The sequence below is a fragment of the Drosophila bipectinata genome, chromosome 4 (assembly GCF_030179905.1).
Source record: "Drosophila bipectinata strain 14024-0381.07 chromosome 4, DbipHiC1v2, whole genome shotgun sequence".
Lineage (NCBI taxonomy): Eukaryota > Metazoa > Arthropoda > Insecta > Diptera > Drosophilidae > Drosophila > Drosophila bipectinata.
The window spans coordinates 1,837,649-1,856,906 of NC_091740.1; the positions used below are offsets into that span (position 1 = coordinate 1,837,649).

Below are 19,258 nucleotides of genomic sequence, written 5' to 3' on the forward strand. Positions count from 1 at the left end.
TTGAAGATAGAAGCTTGAAACTTTTTTTTAGATTTTTTTATTGTAATTAATTTGTATTATTATGATGCAATCATAAGGATCGGCCAACTTTATCCGATGTTTGCGATATATATCCGGTTTTAACTGCAAGGGTATATCAACTTCGGCTCCGCCCGAAGTACATTTACGAAGTACATTTACGAAGTACGCCCTGGTATGTACATTTACAGGGTGGGTCAATTAAAAATCACCTTTTGAAATGGCTATAAAATGAAAACGCGTCAATATATTTCAATTCTGATTGTAAAGCTTAATCAATTCTCTTTTTATTGTAAAGCTTAATTCTTCCGGTTTAATGATGGAACACAATGGATGAATGGCTGCCGCGAGTGGCGTGGCAGTAGCCGATGCAATCAGACCAATTTTTGACGACATTCTCTAGCGTGTGGGGCTGTATCTGGCCAATAACTTCGCCGATTTCTGCTTTCAGGTCCTCAATTGTTTGTGGATTCTTGGCATAACATTTATCCTTAACGGCAACCCAGAGATAATAGTCCAATGGCGTCAAATCGCAGCTACGAGACGGCCAAGAGACCTCGGCGCTCTGGCTAATAACGCGTTCGCCGAACTTCTCGCGCAGAAGATCGATTGTGACATTGCTTGTGTGGCACGGTGAGCCATCCTGTTGAAAAAAAGGGATCCTTTAATCCCGCTGCCGCTTTCCTTGTGCAGTTAATGCAGGTACACGGCTAGGAGGTGGTTGGTGTTCCTGGTGGCGATGATCTTGGCGGTGATTATCCTTGGATTGCGGCTTGAGGCGGTTTCACGACGCGGTGATTTTTTTTTAAATCGCACTTTACGGACGCGTCGCGAGCAGCTCTTTGAATATTCTAATAACACAGTGTCACTGTCACTTTATATTTATTTTTAAATATTTAGCACTAGTGTCCACCCGGGGGCGCCAAAATGTTAAATGAGATTAGTTTATCTCACACTATTACAAAAAAAATAATAAATAAGGGTGGCTGCTGAATATTTAAAAATGTCGAAAAAAAGAAAACGAAAAACTGTCTGTCCTCTTCAACGTTATAATTCCAAATTATATTTTTTTCTATTCTTAATCTTAACTATTGAGTCGAAGCGGGGCGAATTCGCACAAGAGCGAATATGAGCTTTCGCTCCCGCTACGCCCTAAGCTATCTTAGACTAGATTTAGAGACTAAAAATTCAAAAATAAAGACAACTTAAAATTTATTTCAAATCCAATGAAACAAACATCTTTACTTATTATGGTTGTTTGTTTCTTGACTCTAATTTGCCTAGATTTTTGTGTTTTATACGCGCGTAAGCCTAACTAAAAGGGTTACGTACGAAGGTGATATACACATATATCAGATACGTACACATATACATAGTACAAATATCATCACATATTTCATTGCCTAGAGATTTTGTGATGCCACGGTTACGAATTAAATGAGATTTAACGAGATTTAATCAGTTTAATTAGGGTTTTAATCAATTTAACAAGGAATTGTTTAAAGTGTGATAAAAAGCATCATACCTTGTTACATCTAGAAACTACTTCAAGTACCAGAAGTAGGTGCAGTAAGCAATAAAAGTTACAACCTTCTTGCTACAAAGGTAAGATGCCAAAATTTGGCCACTCCTTGCAAAGGCAAAGTCGAAGCAGATACCGGACGGATCACTAGCCTCTAGCATCAATGTTATCGTTAAAACGCCATGATACGAAAAATTGAATCAAAAGTATTTGTGGGCAACCAAGGATGGGTAGAGCAAGATGATGGGTAAATGACTGTTCCTTCCTTTGTCCTTCGCACATTATAGCTGACCAACATTATAACATTATTACAAACAAACATTATTCAAACATTATTCTTTCATTGAAAGTTGAAAATACCCAAATGAGTGTACCTTAGTGGATCCCCAGTTTGACAAACCAGGGACAATTGATCTACTAATAGGAACGAATCAGGAACATTCCAAATCAACAAAAAATGGAGGTGGTGCCATGCTCCAACTACCAAAACTTGAATGGATTGTCCCAGGAAAAATAAGTCCAGAACTCAATCAGCCGTGTTCTGTCAAAAGAGATAGCTATCAAAAGGCAAAGGTAGGGAAAGGCCTTCATGCCATAAAACCAAGGATCATTTTTTTACTCCTCATCACTGCGCCTTGTAGCACCAAACTGAGAGTAGTATTTTATGAGTCTTGCAAAAGGTCAAGTGGGAAATATTTGAACGACACGGATGTTATATACGGATGTTACAGTTCAGAGCGAGCTTCTGTCCATACTACTACGGCTCCAAACTCATAAGTATGTATGCACGGTGGACATAGAAAATATGTACCGTTAAGTACGGAAAAACCCAGATGATCAATTGAATTAACTCATAGTTTGGCAAAACAATCCAGCGGAAGACCTTAGATACTACCGACTTAAAACAGTCACCTACGGCACGAAGACAGCCCCATGCCTGCCATGCCTAAATCATCTACCAATCCGGTCACGGAAAAACTACCCGCTGGGATCGACAGCACTCGAAAACGACTTCTAAGAAGACGATTGTTTGACGGGTGCTAATTCAGTCGCAGAAGCAGTGCAAATCCAAAAGGAACTCAACAAAATATTACTTTCACACGGCTTCAAGTTTCGAAAATGCTTCTCCAACGATGCAGACATGCAGCAGGAAGTACCTTAGGAAGATACTGTGAGCGAGGTAAAATTAGGTGAGACATTGGACCAATATAGGGTCAAAACTCCTGGGCTCATATGGATACACAACAAAGACCAACAAAGGTGAGTGAACTTACCACAGATGCTTTTGTGGCCGGTTTCCACTGTTTCCTGGGACGTCTACGAAAATGCCAGACGATCCATTGCGATAATGCTACGAATTCACTTCCCTCTCTTTCTCTTAAGCGAACGGTCGTGTTTTTTTTGTGCGCACTGCGTTTATGTTAAATATTATCGTACCAAAAAAACTAGTATCGTCATTAACACTTACCTATCAGAATACTAGGGGGCTATGTAGCAAACTCCCCAATATATATACTGATAGTTCTTTCTTTGCATCCCATATTATAGCCTTTACAGAAACTTGGTTAAAGCCGGAGATCTTCAGCTCCGAAGTTTTTCCAAGTAAGTACACCACTTTAAGACGGGATCGACCTCAGCGAAGGGGGGGTGGAGTCCTCGTTTCGGTAGACTCTACTCTTGCTTCTGAAGAGGTGAAATCACAAGAGTTTGGTGACATAGAATTTATTTGCATTAAAATCACCCTGTCCGTGAAATCTTTATACATTACATGTTCGTATATACCGCCTTCGTCCGAACAGCCCACATATTGGCAGAATTTGTTCGCTATTCAATCCGTTTTTAATCTTATGACTAATCTTATGTCCAACGTCGATACCTCACCATCTTTGCCACTTATCACTCACCATGACTTCACAGCGGGCTTGTTTGACATGTCCCTAGGTCAGATTAACCATGTTAGAAACTCGTTAGGTCGGCTTTTAAGGGTTGACATCTGAGTAAAATTTTGAAAAAATGTTTGAGAAATGTTTTTTGTTCGCTTAAAAAATTCTTTAGGGTCTTAAAAATGACATATCAAAAGATAGAGTCCGGCAAAAGTGTCTAAGTGTCGAAATTTTCCATTCTGTGGCGATGCTTCACAGGTATATCCCACAGTACTTAAAACTTTAAACGCGTTTTTCTCGAAACCACTTTTCACACAGTGAAAACCACAGTGTAGAAATTTTTCATTCTGCGGCGATGCCTCACAGGTATATCCGTCAGTACTTAAAACTTTAAACGCGTTTTTCTCGAAACCGCTTTTTTTGAGTTGGCCGAACACATAACTCGAACGACTCTTAACCTATCGATCTAAAATTTTGGCAGTATACTCAGAATACCTATGTCTATCAACACACGTAGGATTTTTATTTTGCTTACTTTTTTTTTTATCAACAATTTTGTGACGTTTTTTGTTCGTGAAAATTGAAAATTTTGGTTCAATCACTCATTATTTTGCAAAAAATCGATATATCGAAAAAATCCTACGTGTGTCGATAGCCTTTGAGATAGCCGTTGCCGTGAGATACAGAAACTAATCAAACTTGATTTTTTGCTCTAGATCAAAAATTATGGACGTTAGGTGTTCGGCCATGGACCCCCTTTAAAAAAATAGGGCCTACGAATAAGGGCTGCAGGGCCGCCATTTTAATTTCGATTTATTAAAAAAAAATTTTATTGTGTACTTTAAATATAATATAATAAAACCTCATTTACAAATTTTCGATTAGCTGTTTTGATTTGGCCAAAAAAAATTCGAGAAAATCCGGTTTTTTTGGCCTGTTACTCAGATGTCCCCCCTTAAACTTATGTTTTGTATCTGATCCTGATGGTACTGCTTTCTCAAGAGCTTTTCCCCTCTCAACCCCAGAGGATCCATAACACCCCACGCTGGAGGTATCAATCGAAACCATTCCTGTAAATAAATAAGATAAATAAGATTCGCTGTTTCCGTAATGCTGATTTTCACAAACTTAATAGCCTTATCGATACATATGACTGGTCCGATATTCTGGCATGCACTGATCTTAACGTCACTTTAGAAAAATTTTACTGTACTTTAAATAAATTTTTTGACTCCTGTATGCCATGGAAATATCCGTCCGCTTCAGCAAATCCTCCTTGGTATACAAGGAGCCTCACTAACCTAAAAAATATTAAAAATAGGCTCGTACTAAAATATAAAAAAACCTTCAGTAGTGTTGATTTTTCAAGATACATACTAGCATGGTCAAATTTTGCTACCGATGTCACTTTTTCCAAGGCGGAAGCGGAGCCGTAGCAAAAAAAAGAAAATTGTCTGCTCTGCTCCGAGCTACGAAAAGTCATAGCCATAGCTATAGCAATAGCAGAAAAAAATATTCTGTGCTCCTCGTAGCCGTAGCCGTAGCCAAAAATCTAGAGCGAGAGCAGAGCAGAACAAAAAATATTTTTGTATGTGCTACAGCTCTATCGTATTTTTGTTTTTTTTTTTCTCACCTGATTTTTATGCACCGTCACTGTGTGACCATGTGAAGGATTTTTAGGTAATAATAAATATTAAAAAGTAATAATATTTAATATTTAGTTCATTCAGAACCAACAAATAAATATTAATAACTCCTAATTAAACAAAATTAAAAAATTATGCTTTTCAGTCATGTAACGATTAATTATCGTCGTCTTCAAATACACTCAAGTTGTCGATCGCATTGTCCAAGTGTGTTGAGTTTACGCGAACAAGGAGTATATTTTTTCTAATTAAATCGTCAAAGCCAAAAATTATGATCGCCCTCCCCCAGGCCTGTATTCGCCCCGCGGTAAAACTTCACCGAGCTAGAAGATATCTTGAAAAATCTATTTTACTTCAGGTTTTTTTTTATATTAAAGTAAGAGCCTGTTTTTTTTTTAATTAAGGAGAATGTTTAAGTATGTAAATACCTGTTTACGGCAATATTTATCATAAACGCAGTGCGCACAAAAAAGAGTTTGATTATATTTTTTTTTAAAGAATTCAAGTAGCAGGGGGCAAATAATCAAAAATTATACGCAGTTTCCAACAATAAACAATAATATAGTTTTATTTTAAAAACACACTGTACATTGCACATAAGGTCTAATCACAACCTCATTCAATGAATATATCTATAACTTAAATATAGCTTCAATTCTAACGCTATTCATAAATGCAAATTAATGTTAATGTGATGTACAGTAGTTGAAGTAAATTAAAATTAAAGTATATTGTAATTTGAAGTGAATAAATTAATTAATTTCAATCTATGGCGAATTCTATTTTCCTCTTTTTGAAAACTTTTCTATTACTCTCTCGATGTCAATACTGATTTCGGAATGAGTATGCAGCAATGCTAGGCCAGTTAGCCTCCCCTCACCCATAATTGTACGCAACCATGTTTTCAACCTGCGAAGAGTTGAAAAACTACGTTCTGTCGTAGCATTGCTAACCGGAAGTGTGGCCAAAATCTGGACGAGTATTCTTATAGCTGGAAACATATATGGGTCGCAATCATTTAGGGCTTCCGCTGCCGATTGTGGAATTGATGTTTCCTTACCACTCCAGAGTTTTGACCGCACTTTATACTCTACTTGCAAACTCGCACCGCTTTTTCTTAGAAAACATGTGTAACGTCTTTTTTTCAAGTGAAACGGTTTTCACAATTCTAGCCGGTAAAAGAAAATTCAAATCGAAAACTTCTAAAGTTTCTTTGGCAGTCTTTCTTGAAGATCATTCACAACGTGATTCAATAATGGCATGAATATTGCCATAATATTCTTTCTTCATTAGCCATCGGATAGTTCGCACGATGAATTTGTTTTATCGTAAAGCATAGTATTGAGTTGACGAAAATCCGCTGTCCAACGAGTGACAGCTGTCAAACTCCATATAAACAAGAATGGAAAGCTAACTTCGGGCGAAGCCGAAGTTGATATACCCTTGCAGTAAATTATGGAAAAAAAAATTGACCACTGAAATTATTCTTCTGTATACTTTTATACTTTTTGTATATACTTTTTTTACTTGTATAAGTAGGGAGTAAATAGGCAATCGGCTGATTTCTTGCGTCATATCCGTGTATGCATGTATATGTTGGTGGGAACGTAAATCCACAATCCAATATACACTCACATATTATATAATCCTAAATAAAAAATACATATTGACCTTTCATCCGACCCTGACATAAATATGTCTCCTGCAAGAAAGTGATAAAAAGGGATCGCAGCAGGTCAATTGGTTCCTTTTTTTTTTCTTGACCCTTCAGGGTGGATTTTCACTTTTCTACGAAAAGGTTTTCTTGTGATATACTTACTCCTTGTAAAATTCTGTATTATATTTTATATTATAAAATTAAATTTCTGTACATAAGGCCGAGTTAATTTAAAATTAATTAAAAAAGAATTGGAGTAAAAAATCCTTTTAAATGATATGCAACACCATAATAAAATTTTGGATATTTTTTTTTTTTAAATAATTATTTGTTCTTCATCATTAATTTTAAATTAATTACAAAATAATTATAATAAAATACATTTTTAAATGAACTGCAGCACCATGAATATAATTTTTGTAAATAAGCATTTTATTTTTTGTTAATCAATTTTATTTATTTTTTCACGATCCTGAATCTTAGACAGGTATCTTAAGTGGACAGTTGAATTTGTAGGGAATTAGGCAAACGGCGTATAAGCACCAGAAAAATTTTAGTAGTATGTAATTAGGCAAACGGCGTACGACGTAAATTTAGTGGCGCCATCTATGGGTCAAGTTTGTGTAAAATTGGGCAGCGCCATCTACCGTAATATTTTATACGCCCTCTATTGGCATAAAAGCAAACGATCATGCCAAAAATTATACTTGCCAGGATCATCGCCGTCTATGTTTTCTATATTTTCTGATATCTTGTCTATGTTTTCTATATTTTCTGATATCTTGCATTGGGTCCCATTAAGGGAAATATGCATGTAAAGAAAAGATCATGTAAAAATGAAACTTGCTAGGATCATCGTTTGCCTAATTACATACTACTAAAATTTTTCTGGTGCTTATACGCCGTTTGCCTAATTCCCTACAAATTCAACTGTCCACTTAAGATACCTGTCTAAGATTCAGGATCGTGAAAAAATAAATAAGATTCAGGATCGTGAAAAAATAAATAAAATTGATTAACAAAAAATAAAATGCTTATTTACAAAAATTATATTCATGGTGCTGCAGTTCATTTAAAAATGTATTTTATTATAATTATTTTGTAATTAATTTAAAATTAATGATGAAGAACAAATAATTATTTAAAAAAAAAATATCCAAAATTTTATTATGGTGTTGCATATCATTTAAAAGGATTTTTTACTCCAATTCTTTTTTAATTAATTTTAAATTAACTCGGACTTATGTACAGAAATTTAATTTTATAATATAAAATATAATACAGAATTTTACAAGGAGTAAGTATATCACAAGAAAACCTTTTCGTAGAAAAGTGAAAATCCACCCTGAAGGGTCAAGAAAAAAAAAAGGAACCAATTGACCTGCTGCGATCCCTTTTTATCACTTTCTTGCAGGAGACATATTTATGTCAGGGTCGGATGAAAGGTCAATATGTATTTTTTATTTAGGATTATATATATATGTGAGTGTATATTGGATTGTGGATTTACGTTCCCACCAACATATACATGCATACACGGATATGACGCAAGAAATCAGCCGATTGCCTATTTACTCCCTACTGTAGGCTCTAGGCTCTAAGCGTTATCTTTTCTTTCGAGTCTTCTGATTGGTTTTCCCGATTCATTAACCGGAAAAATGTGGGGAAAATTGGGGTGGTTTTCATGCGTTAACTCATGTACATGTATTGATGATACCAATACATTCAAACACAAGTACCTGTTTTCCGTTTTCGAGGATCAATAGGTTTTGAGGTTTATGCTAAGAATCAAATTTTTAGTATAAATCTTGCCTTGCCGGTTAAAGCAATTTTTACGCTTTTTCTTTTTACAAAAAAATAAAAACAAAAACCTAAATCATAAAAATGGAGTCGAAAGTTGCGTGTGACTTGTGCTCTAAAGTTATTAGTGTGAATGAGTTTATAACTCATTATGATCGATGTGAAGGACCTCGAAATGCCTTCTCGGAGATGAAGAAGAAATCTCAGGCCAACGGTTTGGCGAAAGCTTTGTATCGTTCGCGAACAACGGTGACCAAAAAGCAGGAGGAAAATCAACAACCAAAAATTCAAGGAATCAGGAACCAAGGAACTACATCAAAACATAGTATTTTCAACGTATCATCAGCGGTCAAACGGAAGGCTGGTGTGTCCAAGGAAACTAGCCCTCAAGAGGGGCAACCCATGGATATTGAAGAACAGCCATCAACATCAAAAAGGGCTAGACTAGACCGCATAATTGCTGAGAAGAATATTTGTCCCGATTGTAAGCAAAATTGTGCTTTCGTTGAGGAAAGAATTCATTTACATTCTCCAAATCATAGAGCAGCATTAAGGAAACTTGTGTGGCAAAATGCTAACATTTTTCCTATAACCCAAAGTGATACTTTTTACACAAAAAAGTATAAAGTATTCGGAGTGCGCGATCTAGATTTAAAAGAATTTTACATTGGATGTAAAAATAATCTTATAAACATTATAAAATATGCACTTAGCGAATTAAGAGCTATAAAAGTGCGTCTATCAGTTCATGGAAAATATGTAAAACCGACTGAAGAAACTGATAAGATGCAAGAGGAAACAAAACATTTCTCGACAAACTATAAAGCAATTTACGTCAGCTCATATAATGACGTCGAATACATTTTAAATGACGATAACGAAATGTTAATTGCAAAAGCCGATGAATTCCAGGAGAGGGATTCTGGATGGGCTATTAAGCATTTTACATTTTATGAAATACAAATATTAAAGCTAGAGCACCTTCCTGGATCAGGATATGTTGAAGCACCTAAGAGCATAAGAAAAAGAAATGCTCTCATAAATGTTAAAAATAATGACATTTATTGTTTTAAGTGGTGTATTTTGGCTCACATAGCATATATGAAACACATTCAAATAAATTTTGGTACATCAGCGCAAAAAAATCAGCTCGCGAAAAACTGCCCAGAACTTCATTTTATGGGATTTTTGATATTAGCCAACCAATTATAACATATGAACAACAAATATTAAACTTTTCGGGAATAGAGTTTCCCATTACAAAGAATGGAATAAAGCTGTTCGAGAAAAATAACTCAAATTACAGCATAAATGTATATGAAATTTATGATGGTCGCATAGAAGGTCCTACAATTAGAACTAAAGAAGTAAAAATCCATCATATCGATATATTGGGAATAGAAAATCCTAAAAAAAATTGTTTGCATTATGCGTACATTACAAGCATAAAAACATTGTGTAAATCACAAGTGAACAACTCAAATTCGGAGAGATATTTTTGTAGAAATTGCCTACAATTTTATTGCAGCACTAACAAGACCCACAATCTAAAGGAGTGCGGTCAAGTGGCTTCACTATACCCACAACCAAACACTAAAACCAAATTTGAAAATTTTTCAAAAAAACTGGCACCACCCGTGGTAATTTATGCGGACATTGAGGCAGTTTTGGAACATTACCAAACAGCCTCAAATAATCCAAACGAATCCTATACCAAGCCTGTGCAGAAACATACAGCATGTGCTGTTTCGTTTTATGTTGCCCATAAATACAACCCTCAGCTGAATAAATTATGGACCTATGAAGGTAAATAAATTATTTTAAAATAAATGAAAAGTTTTAAAGTTAATAAATTTTTCCTTTTTACAAATTACAGGACATGACTGTATGAAGGTTTTTGTTAAAACTTTGGAAGAGGAGACAATGGCCTTATATAGCAAATACTGGAAGGGATCAAAAAAACCTATATATAACTTTGACATCTGCGATGAGGACTACCAGGAGCATGGGAACTGCTATGCGTGTGAAGAGGTCATCAGTACGGATGAACGCGTACAATATTTTAACCAGTTCACGGGTAAATACCAAGGTCCTATCCATAGAAGTTGTAAAGATAGTTTTAAGTTAAAAGCTTATTTCCCTGTAGTTTTTCATAATTTATCAAGATACGATATCCACCTCTTTATTAATGCCCTAGGGGGTAAATTGAAACCAATACCCTCTACTAAAGAGTTATATATTGCTCTAAATCAGACAATTTTTGAAAAGGGAAAGACTAATTATACTATAAAGTACATAGATTCCAATAGGTTTTTAAATTCTAGTTTAGAAAAATTAGCTTACAACATGGAAGATAAAGATTTTAAAATATTAAAATCAAAATTTAGTGGAGAGAAGTTTAGGCAAATGAGAAGAAAGGGAGTATTTCCCTATGATTATTTGGATAGTTTTGAAAAATTCAATGAAACCGAACTTCCTCCTAGGGAATATTTTTATAATTCGTTGAAAGACGAAGAGTGTAGTATTAGCGAATACAATTTCGCTAAAGAAATTTGGAGTTCGTTTCAGTGCAGAACTCTAAAAGACTATATGAAATTGTATTTGGAGAGTGACGTACTAATTTTAGCAGACGTTTTTGAAAACTTCCGTAATATATGCTCAAAAATTTAGAAATTAGACCCTGTTAATTATGTTTCAGCCCCATCTATTTCATGGGATGCTATGCTGAAGTATACTAAAGTAGAATTAGATTTAATAAGTGACCCCAACATTTACAATTTTGTTAAAAGAGGTATACGGGGCGGTCTGACTCAATGTACTCAAAGAATTTCAAAAGCAAATAATGAGTACATGAGAAATTATGATAAAACAAAACCAAAAAATTATTTGTCGTATATTGACGCAAATAATTTATATGGTTGGGCTATGAGCCAAAAACTCCCATTTTCAAATTTTCAATTTTTAAGCGAAAATGAAACCAATTTATTTGATGTAGAAAATGCTGATTCCTCAGGAGACACAGGATATATTTTAGAAGTAGATTTAGAATATCCTGATGAAATTCATGACAAACATAACAGTCTACCATTTTGTCCTGAAAACAAGGTTCCCCCAGGAGGAAAACAACCAAAATTAATAGCTGATTTAAATTCTAAAGAGTTTTATATTATTCATTTAAAACAGCTTCAATTGTGTCTTAAACAGGGATTAAAATTAAAGAAAATTCATAGAATTTTATCTTTTAATCAGTCATACTGGTTAAAGCCCTATATAGATTTAAATACCCAACATAGAAAAATAGCAAAAAATGAATTTGAAAAAAATTTTTATAAATTAATGAATAATGCCGTATACGGCAAAACCATGGAAAACGTAGAAAAGCGTCGAGAAATAACACTAGTAACTCGTTATGAATCGGCGCAAAACTCTCCAGGGTTTAGACAACTAGTTGCAAGGAATAATTTTCATAGTTTAGAAATTTTTGGAGAAAATTTAGCGGCAATTGAGACTACAAAGACTTCAATTTTGTATGATAAGCCTATTTATATTGGATTTACTGTTCTCGATTTGTCCAAATGGCTAATGTATGATTACTATTATAACTTTTTATTAGTAGAGTGTCCCTCAGCAAAAATAATATATATGGATACAGACTCTTTTATAGTTTCCTGTGAAGAGGATATATACAAAATAATAAAAAAAAATTCTAGCCGTTTTGACACATCAAATTATGAGACAGGAAACCGATTCAACATTATTCAAGCTAACAACAAAGAATTGGGCTTATTCAAAGATGAAAATGCTGGAAAAATTATGACCTCTTTCGCGGGTCTAAAAGCTAAAGCATATTCATTTTTAGTAGAAAACAATGACGAATATATAGATACAAAGAAAGTTAAGGGTGTTAAGCAATCAGTAATCAAAAAACTGTGTCATTTAGATTATATTGAATGTATTAGACATATGAAAACGTACTATGGAGAACAAAGATGTATAAGAAGTAGGGGCCATCAGTTATATACTGATGTAGTTAATAAAGTAAGTCTTAGCCCTAGAGATGATAAAAGATGGGTATTAGCTTGTAATATTAATACTTTAGCATATGGTCATTATAAATTAAGATCTTTATTAAATACAAATGGATAATGTCAATAATATTGTACGTATTTTTAAAAATATTAAATAAGCGACAAAAAAAAAATAAATAAATAAAAATAAAAATAAAAAAAAAAAAACAAAAAAATAAAATAAAAATAAATAATAATAATAAAAATTAAAAATGTATATAAATAATAATAATAATTAAAAATGTATATATGTATGTATAATTTGTATAAATAAATTCCAAATTGTAAAATTTTATTTTAATAAATCTGTTTTATTTATCCATGAGTTATGTGTTTCATCAAAACCTAGCCATTTTACAAAAATTTGGTCTTTTTTTCTTTTTATTACTTTTTCAACTAGGAATGCACTTTTGTCTTTAACTTTTTGAATTTCAGCTTCATAAAATGTACCTTTTATAGGGTCACCCTTATAATCAATGAGCTCGTAAGTAACTGGGAATGTAGTCCTTATTTTTGAAATTGTAAATATTTCAGTGGTCCAGTTAGGTTCATATCCTTTAACAAATACACCCTTGTATTTGCTTATTCTAACATGGTCTCCTACTACATATTTATGCCTTGGAAATACCTTAACAATGTTATAACATTTTTTCAAAATAAACTCTTCATTCTGTTTACAAACATCGATTGGCCTCATTTTTATAGTTCTGTGGTAAGAATGGTTGTAGTCTTCTACAAGCGAATTCAAATGGGTAATCCATCGATAATTTCCATTAAAACTAAACATTTTCCACATCCTATTTTTTAAAGTTCTGTTAAATCGTTCACAAATCGAAGCCTTAAGGTGTGTAAATGTATGATAATGATTTATATTATTTTTCTTCATAAGTTCTTTAAAGAGTTGATTAAAAAATTCTTTGCCTTGATCGGAATGTATATTTTTTGGCTTGTATTTGGAATCTTTCAATATAGATTTCATAACAGTTGCAACATCCATTGCCGATTTTGATTTTACAGGCTTAGCAAAAGCATATTTTGAAAATGTATCAATAACCGTTAGTAAATATTTATATCCATTATTCTGATTGGAATAGGGGATCATTTCAACCAAATCAATTTGCCAAGTATCATGAAACCCTTTTTGAACGAACTTTCGACGTAAAAAATTTTTTCTACAAGATTTATGTATTTCATCAACAACTTGTTGCTTACTCATTTTTATTTAAAAAAAAAAACTTATTTTTTATTGTTAATGTCTGAGGTCTTAGAGATTAATGATTTCTTATAATGAATTACATCTTCTTTTATTTCTTTTGTCATTTTTTTAGATATTTCGAAACATAAACGTGTTAAATCTATTTGAACATTTTTATCATAGTTACCATCTAAATCAGATAATTGAATATCGAATTTTTGTAAAGAGACACACTTCGGAATGATATGATTATAGTACAGATAGGATATTTGCTGTTTTAATATAGTGTTCCAACATAAAAATGTAGTTAAAAATATAGCTAGGCGAATTAATGATCTCCAAGTTTCACTATCTATTTCAATTTTATTACCGAATTGATTTAGTATCAGAACATATTGTTTATCTGATTTTCTAAATCTAAAATTACATTTAATAGTTGATAAAATAGGGTGATCCAAAACTGTATCAGACATTAGGAAGTCATATTGATCAATCTTTAATTGTATAAATTCCTTGTATGTAAGCAGTTGCATCCATTCTTCTTTATCAAATCCAATATAATTGTTTTTGTGCTGCTGCATCCAAATCATTGGAGTAAATTTTCTAGATGTCGAAAATCCACATTTTATTTTCAAATTTTGAGCCACAAAATATTCAAAACCAAATATAACTTCATGGTTCTGTTTTTTTCTTATGGCTCTTTCTCTTTTAGCTTGGAGTGTATCCATTGAATCTGAATGTTATTAACAAACTGAAATTAGTTACTAAAATGTGTGGTTTATAAAGGGCTTAGTATGACGTATATACATATATATATATATTATACATTATGTATTACATAATGAAATGAAATATATATCCATATATACAAACTCCTAAGATGTGAGAGCAACTTTTATATTATATATTACATAATGCATGTATTATATAATAAAATGAATGGTATATAAAGACCTAAAATGTAGACACCAAAGTCAGTTTACATTTAAAACTCATTCTAAAATGACTAAATTTGATAGATCAAATTCCGTTATAGTAGATTTTCAATATGTTGTTGGACATAACAATCAAATTTTTGTTAAGGAATTGGCCTTCATGCCTGGAGGAACTGTAATACCAAACTTCTTTCACTTCAAACCTCCATACAACATTAAGGAGTTGAATTATGATACATTACAACAACATAATATTCATCGAAAAAACATAAACGGATTGGACTGGATGGAAGGAGAAATACCCTATAACTGCTTAAGCGATGTACTTTCTCCACTAAATAAGTTTTCCAATATAATTGTACGTGGCGAAGTAAAAAAGGAATTTTTATCCAAGTTTCTATCGAATAATATTATCGATATAGACATAGGAAAGAGCCTGACATGTTATCCTAATTTTTTTACCAACTGTAAAATTCACAAAAAACTTAAGCTTAGATGTGCTCTAAATAATTTATTTAAGCTTTTTGTAATTTTAGAAAACTGTAATTACGATATATACTATAACGGAGAATCATATGTATAAATTACTTTAATAAACAGTATGATTTTAGTACTTTAATTGAGAAGTTGTTTTAGCAAAATGGATCGCATCTTTGGAAAAGATCCTCGTAAAAAAGGATACAGTCAACTTATATACTGCAACTATTGTGGTTCTGATACTCATTTTGAAAAGGACTGCGCTAAAAAACGGGACCAGGAAAAAAATCATTAGAAACATTTTTTTTTTTTGATAATTAGCATTGAATAAACAAAAAACTTTTATCAAAATGTTTACACAATTTGTTCATCCTTTTACGATGCTTATTTGTGGTCCCTCAGGATCGGGTAAAACAACATTTTTGAAAAATTTAATAAATGGAAGGAAGGACTTAATAAGTACTTCAATAGATAGAATAATATGGTGTTACGGTGAAGAGCAAGCGAAACCAAATTTTACCAATATTGAATATTACCATGGGGTACCTGACTCCATTGAAAATGAAAATAATGAACCTATACTTTTGGTATTAGATGATTTGATGATGGGAGCATTTAATAAAAATGTATGTGAACTTTTTACCAAAGGATCTCATCATCGAAATTTATCTGTAATTGTTGTAACACAAAATATATTTCATAAATCTACTCACACCCGAGACATATCACTAAATACAAAATACATTGTGGCATTTAAAAATCCTAGAGACAAATTACAATTTCAATGTTTAGCTAGACAGATATATCCTGAAAACCCTAAAGAACTTTTTAGAATATATAAAGAAGTCACGAATGAACCTCATGGTTATTTACTTATTGATCTTACGCAAGGAATAAATGATCTTTTAAGATTTAGAACAGAGATTTTTAATCCATTATATTCAATTTGCTATTCAGATGAAAATGGTTTGCAAAAAGAGCATAAGGCGATTGAAAGCGAACAAACATTTATTGTATGTGCTCAAAAAAGCAAATAATAAACTTCGAAAAGCGATTATTTGCAATAGTGATAGCGAGTTAGTAAAAACATTGTCGGAGATAGTGATAAATACTTTAAAAGGAAACCATAAAATATCAAAAAATATCTTAAATTCATTAAAAAAGTATAAAAATGTATTACGACATATTTCCAGCTCAAAACAATCTTTAAATTCTAAGAGAAGAGTTCTTATTCAAAAAGGCGGATTTTTACCAATTTTAATAAGTTCATTGCTTTCTGGGATTTTTGGAAAAATTTTGAATCATGATTAAAAGTAAGCATGAGCTAAATAAAGTAATCTTAATGCATCCAAATGCATACCATAAACTTTTAGTAAATGATCGAGGAAATGATCTTATAAATTTAAAATTTTTACCAATTTTAAACAATAAAAAAATTAGTGATTATGATAAATGGATTAAAATTCAACAAGAATTATGTGCATACCAAAATAAAAAGAGAAACAAAGCTGTTTTGCATCAATCGGTATCGAAACCCCCGTTTTCATTAAATCAAAATGTAGAAACCCAAACATATATAGATGATTGGAAAGATTCTATTGCCAGTACTTCTAAAGAATACAAGAACGAGTCATCATTTAAAAGAGAGGATTTACCCGATTTAGCCATTTTACCCAGCGATGAAGAAGAACAATCATCTGAGAAATCTGTTTCAATTCCAATTAATAATAAACGAACACTCGCAGATACTTCTTTCACTGATGATAAGATTTTAAAAAAATCATTAGTTGAGAAAACAAGAATTATAAAAGGAAATTCTACTGAAAAGAAACTGAAACTGAGAAATAAGGTTAAAAAGAATAGAGATTCCCCCTATCCACTAAGAAATCTTAAGTATATAAGTGATTTAGAAAAATTGCAAAGGGCAAACCGCAAAGAAAACAATATCCAAATTGGTAAAAATAAATTAAATTGGATCTCATATTCTTAACTGCAGAGCTTAAAATGTTTTTTCAAAACGAGTTTTATATTACATTGCTCAGCAATGACTCCTTAAATGTGTTTCCTGATAATGTAAAATGCGCTTTTACAAATATTGTAAACCTTCCTGAAACAATGTCTGAGGAATGGGAAGTCGGTATAACTGATATATATTTAAATAATTCTTTTCGAAAAAATCCTAAAAAAAGGAGAGAAACAAAAGAAAATAATTCAGAAGAATCAAGCTCTAATTCAACAGAATTTATAAGTTTAGTAAATTCTGAAACATTTCGATACAAATCGACATCAATGAAAGCGGATGAGATGGAATGCGGTGCAATATTTATTTACACGGACATTATAAAGCCTCGTTGTGTAGGAAGCAAAAGACCACGTTGCTTAAGAGTTTTATTTACAAATGGAAAAGAAAAATTTATGCAGTTTAGAAATGTTGAATATTATCCTATTGAAAATTTTTCACCAAACGAAATTTCAATATTAATTACTGATTCAAGTGGATATAAAATCCCCTTTGAAACTTCATCAGTTCCAATTTTTCTAACTCTGCATTTTAGAAAAAGAAGAAAAAGTCTATAAATAATAATGTTAAGGGAAACTAACATTTAGAATTGATTTACCAACCATGGCGAAATGTTATCATCAATATTATTTAAATCAGTGCGGTGGAAGCTTAAGTAACATAGGTAGTCTCTATGTTTCCCCAAGAATTGTTCAGCATGGTCGTGGTATTGGAAATTTCTTTAGTGGACTTTTTAATTACATTAAGCCGCTTTTTCTGTCAGGGATAAATGCACTTAAAAATCAAGCTGCTGAAACCGGAAAGGCTGTTATAAATGATTTGGGTCGAAAACCTCTACGAAATATCATTCAAGAACAAAGTAAAATCGCATTACATAATCTATCTGACAAAGCAATTCATAAAATTACTAAATTACAAAGTGGTAAAGGAAAAAGGCATAAAAAGAGGAGACCAAGAAAAAATCGCAATCATTTAACAACTAAACAACGTCGTAAACATACGCGTTCAAAAAAGTCAAGAAAAAAAGCATCTAAAAAATTTAAAATTAGTGACATATTTTCCAAATCAAAATGAGTAATCACATTGAATGCATGAAAAGCGAATTGGATCTTTTTGAGCCTCATCCAACGCAAAGCTGTATTTTGAAAACCGAAGAAGTTTCATACAACCCTATTGCTTCTTTGGATAGTGCTTCATCAATTGAATTCGTTTGTTTAGGAAATGGAGAAACCTACAGAGATCTTTCAAGTGTTTACTTAAAACTTGTGGTTCAACTTAAAAAAATTGATAATAGTAGTATTGAAGGAAATGCTGTTGGTGTAGCAAATAATATATTGCATTCTATATTTAGAAGCTCATCTGTATATTTAAATAATACTTTGGTTTCCCAAAGCGACAATAATTATCATTATAGATCATATTTGCAAACAATTTTAAACTATGGTTGTGATGCAAGTGAAAGTCATTTAGCAACACAAGGATATTTCCCAAATTATGGTACCCAAACACCATTTAAAAGTGATGGCAGTCAAATTCTTAAAAACATGTTTCAAAATAGTAATAAAGTAGAATTATTTGGAAAAGTGCATGGAGATATTTTCAACCAACCAAAACTGCTTGTAAATAATGTTGATTTGCGCATTACTTTTAATATTGAAAAAACAGCATTTTATTTATTGGAAACCGAAACTGAATCGAATCTAAAAATCTTGGAAGCCCAGCTGTTCATGAATCATGTAGTAGTCAACCCCAGCATTTTATTAGCTCATCATCACGTTTTACAATCAAAAAATGCAATATACCCATACAATAAAGTTGAAGTAAAATCATTCACAATATACCCAGGAAATAATACATTATCCATCGATAACGCAGTTATTGGTCAAATTCCAAATTTTTTGGCCTTTTGTATGGTAAAAAACAGAGCATACTCAGGAAATCGAGGATTAGATCCTTTTAATTTTGAAAACTTTAAAATACAACGATTCAATCTGCTAGTTAATGGAGTACAGGTACCTTCTCAGGCACTTGAATTTGA

General features: G+C 32.3%; 1 long non-coding RNA gene across 2 annotated transcripts; it reads right to left on the minus strand.

Annotated features, from left to right (window-relative positions):
* Positions 1-4,233: 4,233 nt before the first annotated feature.
* LOC138926864 (uncharacterized) lies at positions 4,234-5,109 on the minus strand. Of its 2 annotated transcripts, none has more exons than XR_011443547.1 (3): positions 5,057-5,109; positions 4,552-4,724; positions 4,234-4,493 (listed from the first exon to the last, which is right to left on the minus strand). It is a non-coding gene; the product is annotated as an uncharacterized lncRNA (long non-coding RNA). The 2 variants fall into 2 exon arrangements; XR_011443546.1 differs by lacking the exon at positions 5,057-5,109 and adding an exon at positions 4,801-5,042 and having other exon boundaries at positions 4,246-4,493.
* Positions 5,110-19,258: the final 14,149 nt, after the last annotated feature.